The sequence below is a fragment of the Lolium rigidum genome, chromosome 1 (genome assembly GCF_022539505.1).
Source record: "Lolium rigidum isolate FL_2022 chromosome 1, APGP_CSIRO_Lrig_0.1, whole genome shotgun sequence".
NCBI lineage: Eukaryota > Viridiplantae > Streptophyta > Magnoliopsida > Poales > Poaceae > Lolium > Lolium rigidum.
In genome coordinates, this window is record NC_061508.1 from 7,880,286 (window position 1) to 7,889,966 (window position 9,681).

Sequence of the window (9,681 nt, forward strand, 5' to 3'; positions counted from 1 at the left end):
CACAGCCACATATCTTATCAATATGCTACCTAGCAAAGTCATCAACAATGACACGCCTGTACATCGTCTCTTAGGCACACATCCAACTTACTCATCTCTTCGTGTGTTTGGTTGCGCTTGTTGGCCCAATCTTCACCCATATAACAAACGCAAACTTGCCTTCCGTTCCACCCAATGTGTGTTTCTAGGCTATAGTCCGCGTCATAAGGGGTCAAATGTCTAGAAGTGTCCACCGGTCGAGTCTATATTTCTCGAGATGTTGTCTTTGATGAGACTGTTTTTCCATTCAAAAATCTACACCCCAATGCTGGTGCCCTTCTTCGCAAACAAATTCTTCTCCTTGATCCATCTCTTCACAATTTTGAGCAAGGGGATGATACTATTGATGATTCACATGTGGAAAATACTCATGCTACTAATCCATTGTCTAGACCTATCTGTTCTGTTCTGCAGGATACAGCACCTCAAAATATGGAGTCTGGCGAAAACTCTGCTCAAAACAGTGCATCGAGTCGATCTGGAGGCTCATCTGGCAACTCAGGTGAAAATAACAGACGCGTGGGATCCCAGGCAGATTCTGTGCAAAGATCTCCCTCGGGATCGACGGAAATTGCGTCGGATCACGCGCCTGACGCGCCTGGCAGCGGTCCCAGCGCCTCGGATCGGGCGCGCGACAGTGGACGCAGCAGCGGCTCCGCGCGTGACACGTCGCGCCGGTCGGCCACTCCCGCGCGCGGCCGGGCGCCCTCTCCCGATGCCCCCGGATCGTCTGCGCCCGATTCTGTGCGTGGCTTCTCGTCGCCCTCACATTCGGCCACACCAACTGCCACAGCCACAACAGATCCGACCGAATCTTCCTCTGCTGCAGACAGTTCTGGCTCGTCAGCTGCGCCTGGCATGGGATCTTCTGTGCCTGTGTCCTCTGTTCGTCAGCCTGTGGTTTCATCTACACGGCCAGTTACACGGGCTTCCAAAGGTATAGTTAAACCGCGTGAGTACAAGGATGGCACTGTCCGATGGGCTCTATCGTGCTCTACAGCTGAGCCCGCAAATCTTGAAGATGCTTTACAAGACTCAAACTGGAGGGCTGCCATGAATGAGGAGTTTGATGCCCTCAAGCAAAATAAAACATGGAGACTTGTGCCATCTCGTGAAGGTAAAAACATTATTGACTGTCGATGGATTTACAAAATCAAACGCAAGGCCGATGGCTCCATTGACAGATACAAGGCTAGACTGGTGGCCAAAGGATTTAAGCAGCGCTATGGGATAGACTATGAGGACACTTTCAGTCCTGTTGTCAAAATTGCTACTGTTCGTCTGGTTCTAGCAGTTTCTGTTTCCAGGGGATGGAGTTTGCGACAGTTAGATGTGAAGAATGCGTTCCTTCATGGTGTTCTGGAAGAGGAGGTCTACATGAGACAGCCACCAGGGTATGAAGATAAGGGAAAGCCTAGTCATGTTTGCAAGCTTGACAAGGCTATCTATGGTCTAAAACAGGCACCTCGAGCATGGTACTCTCGGTTGAGTGCTAAACTCATTAATATTGGTTTTGTTGCTTCGAAGGCTGACATGTCATTGTTCATCTATCGAAAGTTTAGCACCACAATTTACATGCTCATCTATGTTGACGATATTATTGTTGCTAGCTCCTCACAGGCGGCAACTGATGCTCTTTTGAAGGATCTGAGTCAAGAGTTTGCACTCAAGGATCTTGGTGATCTTAATTACTTCTTGGGTATTGAGGTACGGAAAGTTGATAATGGATTAGTGTTAACTCAGTCAAAGTATGCACAGGATATTCTCAAACGGGTTGGTATGGAACATTGTACAAGCATGCCAACACCCCTTTCTTCTTCGGAAAAAATCGTTGCTCAAGGGGATTTGCTAGGTCCTGAAGATAGCACCAAGTACAGAAGTATTGTAGGTGCACTACAGTACCTCACACTCACCAGGCCAGATTTGTCCTATGCAGTTAATAAAGTATGTCAGTATCTGCATGCTCCTACTACTATGCATTGGACTGCTGCAAAACGTATTCTGCGATATGTCAAGCACACTATTACAGTTGGACTCACATTCATGAAGTCTAGTTCTACTTTGGTCAGTGCTTTCTCTGATGCAGATTGGGCTGGGTGTGTTGATGATCGCCGGTCCACAGGAGGTTTTGCAGTGTTATTCAGACCAAATTTGGTTTCTTGGAGTGCTAAAAAGCAGGCTACGGTTTCTAGATCAAGCACTGAAGCTGAGTACAAATCTGTTGCTAATGCAACTGCAGAGGTAATATGGTTGCAATCCTTGTTAGCTGAACTGGGAGTACGATTGACACAAGTTCCTTGTTTGTGGTGTGACAATCTTGGTGCCACGTACTTGTCAGCAAATCCTGTGTTTCATGCTAGAGCAAAGCATATAGAGATTGATTTCCACTTTGTTCGAGAACGAGTGATGAGGAAGCAGTTGGAGATTCGATTCATTCCTTCGAAGGATCAAGTTGCTGATGGGTTTACCAAACCACTTCCGTTTCAAGCATTTGAGGAGTTCAAGCATAATCTCAATCTATCGAAGTTGTGATTAAGGGAGGGTGTTAGAGTTTATCTGTATTACACGTATTGTATTCAGACTTGTATTCAGAATCCTATACTTGTACGGCAAGGTGACCCATAGCACCATACTATATATACAACGATGACAGGCTCGGGATTGTATCCGAGTAGATCCAATCATACCCTGTTTCCTAAATTTTACACTCCGGCCCGATGAGGGATGCGGCGCCCAGCTGCGGAAACAGCCAGATCCGAGCGGGCGAGGCGGCTCTTGTGCGGCGGTGCGGGGAATCGCGGGACGAGGGCTCCTGTGCGGGAATCGCGGGATGGGGTTGGGAAGAGATACACGTGAACCGGTATAATGGCAATTAGCAGTATTATGCGAATCGGTGGGAGGGCAAAACCGTCCAAATAAAAGTTGGACGAAAATTTTGGCAGAAACCTTAGCTCCTTTATTATTAGGTATAGATATGAACAAATTTTGAATATGAACAATTTTTGAAATTTAAACAAATTTTGAATCTGAACAATTTTCGAAATTTGAAAATTTTCCGGAAATATAAATATATTTTGAAAGAATAAAAGAAGAAAAACCGGTCAAAAAACGAAAACCGGGTAGAAAAGCCGCACAGAAAAATGAAAAACCAGATGAAGCAAAACCCAGCGCCGTAATGGACCTGGCCCAAATAGGGGTGTGCAGCATCCGGGCGACACCGACTAGTGCTGTGTATAGGAATCACCAAAAACCACAGCTTCTCCATGGCATCTCCACTTCCCCTCCCCCTCCCCACCCACGCCCAGGTCGCAAACACGTATGCGCACAAAAATGAAAAGGAAACAAAAATGAAAACAGAAAATGAAAATATAGAAAAGAGAAAGTAAAAATATGTACGGGTTCTAATATTGTGGTACAAAAATGAAATTAATGTTGTACTTGTATATCAATGTGCACATACCCTACGAGCGGAATGGAACGTAAAAAAGGCTAGGCATGGTTGTTGGACTTTCCTTCAACTCACGTGATTTCCATAAACTAACATGCTTGTACCGTACATACTACGTATTATACCATCGATCGATCTGTTTTCGAGCGTTGTTGGTTACGACTCCCGAATGTTTTTTGGGCCGGCCCAGTAAAGCAGACCCTTTAGGCGGGGCTACCAGCTCGCGCCGCTTAATGCGTGGAATAGGAGCTCCCGACCAGTGCGGTGTATAGGAATCACCCAAAACCACAGCTTCTCCATTCCATGGCATCTCCACTTCCCCTCCCCCTCCCCACCCACGCCCAGGTCGCAAACACCTAGCTCCCCGCCGACCTGAGCCTCCCCGCCGCCGGAGACCATCCCCTTCCGCTCTTCCGCCGGCCGACTCGGTTCCGCTCCTCCTCCTCCCCTCTCGCCGACCAGCCACTAGGAGGAACTCAAGAGCAAGCCGTAAGCCCTTGCTCCTCTATCTGCTTATCATTTCTAGTTAGGTTTTAGTTCGTTGGACGGATCGATGACCAACTGTTTATTTTAGTAGATCTATATATATCATCTGTGCTTGGTCATCCAGTTTTTACCTGGTTGGAACTGCAATTTGTGTAGGAATATTTGGCTCTGATGCGACCTCTCCTCCTTCACCATGTTCTTTTTTTCTTTTTCGATGAAGGTTTCACCATGTTCTTGAATAAAAAAAAACTGGCAGCTCTTTCTCTGACTGCAGATGCCTAACGGAAATTGTTTCTTGTAGTGGATCTGCGCTTGATACAAATGTGCAGGTTCTGATGCGCACTTTTCACTGATTCAGCATTCCTGTTACTGATTTAAGCTTGGTATAATGGAGCTAATTATTATGATATTATATGATGTAAAATCTGTTGTGAATGAGCAACTGGTATTCACAGAGGGCCATAGGCCAGTACATGTACATGTGTGACAATGTGCAGGTAAGCCCCTCATACACTGGGGAATAACGGAAAAGGAACTATACAACTCTAACACCCCCCTCAAACTCATGGTGGATCAACAACACTGAGTTTGGAGAGAAAGAAACCATGCTGTGCTCGAGTCTGGGCCTTGGTGAAGAAGTCAGCAAGCTGAAGCTCTGAAGGCACATAATGAAGAGCCATAACCCGATGCTGCACGACGCATGACGCACATAGAAGGCATCAACACCGATGTGTTTGGTGAGCTCGTGCTTCACCGGATCACGCGCAATGCTGATGGCACCGCATCTGTCCGATAAGAGCGGAGTCGGAGCGTCGCAGAGACACCAAAGTCCGCAAGTAACCAGCGTAACCAAGTAACCTCAGCCGTCAAGAGAGCCATCGCTCGCAACTCAGCCTCAACACTCGAACGAGAGATCGCAACCTGCTTCTTGGTCTTCCAAGCAATGAGAGAGCCACCAAGAAAAACACAGTAGGCGAGAAAGAGACTTGCGATCCTCCGGATCGCTAGCCCGAGTAGCATCCGAGTAGGTCCGGAGCTGTAAGGAGCCGGAGCGAGGAAAGAAAAGCCGACGGGAGATAGTGCCACGAAGATAGCGAAGGACACGAAGAAGATGACTATAGTGGACACTAGTGGGAGCAGCCATGAACCGACTCGGAATGTGGACCGGGTAGGAGATGTCGGGACGTGTGACGAGCAAGGTAGACAAGACTCCCAACCAAGTGACGATAGCGAGTCGGGTCCGGAAGAGGATCACCATCAGTGGAACGGAGGTGGACATTGAGCTCCATAGGAGTCTCGACAATGCGCTCATCACCAAGAGCGGCACGAGTGAGAAGGTCCTGAATATACTTCTCCTGGGAGATATAGAAGCCATCGGAGGTAGAGGAAACCTCAAGGCCAAGAAAGTAGCGGAGAGGACCAAGATCGGTCATGAGAAACTGATCGCGAAGACGAGCCTTGACAAAGGCAATGTACTTAGGGTCATCGCCTGTGATGATCATGTCATCAACATAGAGAAGAAGCAGAGTCCGACCATGAGAGGATGTGTGGACAAAAGCGCGAGGGTCATGTGCGCTAGGGACGAAACCAGCAGCGATGACGACGGAGGCAAAACGCTGAAACCGAGGCGCGAGGAGCTTGCTTAAGGCCATAGAGAGAGCGCCGGAGACGACAGACCATGCCATCGGGAACAGAGTAGCCAGGAGGTGGCTGCATGTATACCTCCTCACTTAACTCACCGTTAAGAAAAGCATTCTGCACATCAAGCTGAGAGACAGACCAGTGACGAACAGAAGCAACGGCAAGAAGAGTACGAACAGTGGTCATGTGAGCCACGGGAGCAAAGGTCTCATCGTAGTCACGGCCATGCTCCTGCTGAAAGCCGCGAGCGACAAGTCGAGCCTTGTAGCACTCAAGAGAACCATCAGAGCGAGTCTTGATCTTGTAGACCCACTTGCGAGGTGATGGGACGAACGAGAGGAAGGAGGAGTGACAACATCCCAAGTGCCGATACGCTCAAGAGCAAGCAATCTCCTCAGCCATCGCTAGCTGCCATTCGGGATGAGCAAGGGCATCCCGATAAGAGGTCGGCTCAAGGACAGCAGAAAAGACCGTAGTGAGTGGGAGAATAGCGATCGGGAGGAGGACGAGGACGAGCACGAAGATGGTGAGTCGGCTCGGACGGAGAGGGCATCGCATCGGAGGTAGAGGGCATGTCGGGAGAAGCGAGCATCATCCTCACGGGGACGACGGGAGTAGTGAAAAGGGTAGGGAGGGACGACCGTAGGCGAGGAAGGTGACATGGGAGGGGAAGATGTGGAGGGTGGGGACGGTGGTGAGGGAGGAGAAGGGGGTCTGGCGGGTGAAAGAGGAGAAGGTGGTGAGAGACTCGGCAGAGTAGGGACCGGAGGCACAGGAGGAGGTGAGTCGGGAAACATGAGAAAAGAGATATCATCCACCGAGAAGGAAGAGGAGGAGGGACGCGGGTAGAAGGGACGGGACTCATCAAAAGTGACATCCCGAGATATGCGCATCCGACGACCAATAGGATCCCAACACTTATATCCTTTGTGCTCAGGGCTATAGCCAAGGAAGACACACTCAACCGATTGAGCACTCAGTTTGGTGCGTTCACGAGGAGCAAGAAGAACATAGCAAACGCAACCAAAAAGACGAAGGGTCGAGTAATCAGGAGTGCGACCAGTGAGACGCTCAAGAGGAATACCACCCTGCAAGGCTGTGGAGGGCTGAAGGTTGATGAGATAGGTGGAAATAGACACAGCCTCAGCCCAGAAGTGAGGAGGAAGAGAGGCAGCGATCATCATCGCACGTGCCGTCTCAAGCAGGTGGCGATGCTTGCGCTCAGCCACGCCATTTTGGGCATGGGCGCCAGGGCAGGAAAACTGGGCAAGAGTACCCTGCTCAGCAAGAAAACCACGCAGCAGCTAGGAGATATACTCACCGGTAGAGTCAGCCCGAAAGACACGTACAGGCGTGGAAAACTGAGTATGGACCATGGCAGCAAAGCGCTTATATATCGAGAGAACCTCGCTGCGAGAAGTCATAAAATAAATCCAAGTGTGGCGAGAGAAGTCATCGATAAAAATAACATAGTAGCGGTGGCCCCCCTTGGAAGCAAAGGGAGCCGGACCCCATACATCAGAATGGACCAAATCAAATGGACGCTGAGATACAGACTCACTAGTAGGATAAGGTAACTGATTCTGTTTACCAAGCCTACAACCCTGACAACCCTGAAGCGAGACATCTCCTGAGACAGGCCCCAGAAGACCTCGACGAAGTAAAGATGACAAGCGTGAACCACATAGATGACCAAGACGGTGGTGCCACTGCTAAAAGGAGGCGTTGGTGGAAGCAGCAAGCACGCATGGAGCGGTCGATGGAGTGTGGGAAGAAGGAACATGAAGCCAGTCAAGCTCCCAAAGTCCCTGGGAGTCACGGCACCGAGGGCCAGCCCCAACCAGGGCCCGAGTGTGAGTGTCCTGAACAGAACAAGAATCAACATCAAGAATGACCCGACAACCAGAATCAGTGAGTTGGGCAGCGGAAAACAAATTCATGGTAAGACGGGGAACATGAGAAACATCAGGAACGGAAAAGGAGGAAGTAGAAAGAGTGCCACGACTAGCAACAGGGAGAGAAGTGCCATCGGCAGTAAGAACACTAACGGAGAAGAGGAAGAGGTCGAAGAGAAGAAAGAGAGGAAGAATCGGGAGACATGTGAAAAGAAGCTCCGTAATCCGGAACCCACGAAGATGTACTCGATCGTGGAGAGGAAACAGCCGCGGAGGCAGCAGTACCCGTCGAAGCAGAGCCGGAGGAGGCAAGGAGGCGCTGAAGTCGCACTATATCCTGCTCAGTGAAGCCGGTGGTGACAGGTTGCTGAGGGTGGAGCACGAGGAGGCACACCACGCTGCTTCTAGTAGCAGTCAGACTCAAGGTGACCAGGCCTCCGACAGTGAGTGCAGAACCGAGGAGGGCGAGAGCGACCGCCACCGTGAGAAGAGCGGGCTCCTCCGAAGCAGGCCGGCACGCGGTGTAGGAAGAAGTGGCGGTGCAGGAGCGGTGGGAACTCGAGCAGCAAGAACAGAGGGTGTCCCAAGCAGCCCAGCACCACGCAAACGAGTCTCCTCGGCACGAAGCTCGGCAAGCACCTCCGAGATAGGAACACGGCCTCGAGCAAACAGGCCGAGCACGACGAGGCTCAAACTCTGGGCGAAGTCGAGACAGGAACTCATGGATCCTCTGAAAGTCCATATCTGAACGCACTATCCGGCAACACTGACAAGTACCACAGACAACACTGCGAAGAGAGTCAAGCTGGCGCCAGATGGCCGCACTCTGGGTGTAGAACTCATCAACAGTAGAGTCACCCTACTGAAGATCATGCTCCTGGCGCAACATAGATAAGTATAGAGAATCACCAGAAGGCTGATAGCGCTGACGAAGGTGAGACCACATCTCAGCGACAGTAGCGAGGCCCATAAACTCAGAAGCAAATTGTGGCTGAACACTCTGCGAGAGAACGGCAGCAGCTCTAGCATCCTCATCACACCACTGAGTAAAGGTAGCCAGACTATCACGGTAGGAGCCAAGAGCCTCTGAATAGGCAAGTACCTGCTCCTCATATGCCTCATCGGCAGCAGCCTCGGCGGACTTGGCTGCATCCCGATCAGCCTGAGTAGCATCCTCGGCAAGGGCGAGGTGACACGAGCGGCGGGGTAGGAGGCACGGGAGGAGTGGGGCGCGGCGGACAGGGAGACCTCGCCGGTAAGGACACCCCACGGTCGAAGACCCCGCATATGGATGCGCATAAAGGCAGCAAACTCCCCATAGTTGGTGCCATCAAAGATCAACGGACACCGAGGAATGCTAACATAGCCCGCGAGAAGAGGATGCCATACCGATACTTCGGATTTTTTTTTTTGGAAACGGGCAGATCCGGATCCGGCTGAATCAAATCTCGGCTGGTCACGCCGTGCACGCGGGACTCGAGCGGCTCAGTGCCGAGGCCAAGAGGCAGCCACGGACTGGTGGCCTGAGCAGAATCCGGCAGAGGGCAGTCAGCCGGAGCGGAGCCGGCGGGCGGTGTCGGCGGGCGGCGGGCGGCCGGAACGGAGCCGGCGGGCGGCCGGAGCAGGGTCGGCGGGCGGCGGCCAGCCGGAACGGAGCCGGCGGGCGGCCGGAGCAGGGTCGGCGGGCGGCGGCCGGCCGAAACGGAGCCGGCGGGCGGCGGCCGGAGCAGGGTCGAGTGGCGGCCGGCCGGAACGGAGCCGGCGGACAGCAGCTAGAGGAAGAAACGGGAGAGGGAGGAAGGAGACATCAGCGGCAGCCGGAAAAACGTCGGCGGCGGCGCAAAGCAAGCACGGAGTTGCTACGTGCGGAAGGAGCTAAACCTAAGCTCTGATACCATGTTGTGAATGAGCAACTGGTATTCACAGAGGGCCATAGGCCAGTACATGTACATGTGTGACAATGTGCAGGTAAGCCCCTCATACACTGGGGAATAACGGAAAAAGAACTATACAACTCTAACAAAATCAACAAATATACAGTAATATACTTTGATCTGATGTCCACCTGTTGTTTTGGCCTGTACTTGAATAGGATGTTCACTTTTTTTAAAATATGTTTTACTACTTAACTGAATGCCCTCAGCCCTTTTCACCTAAATAATAAAGGAACGT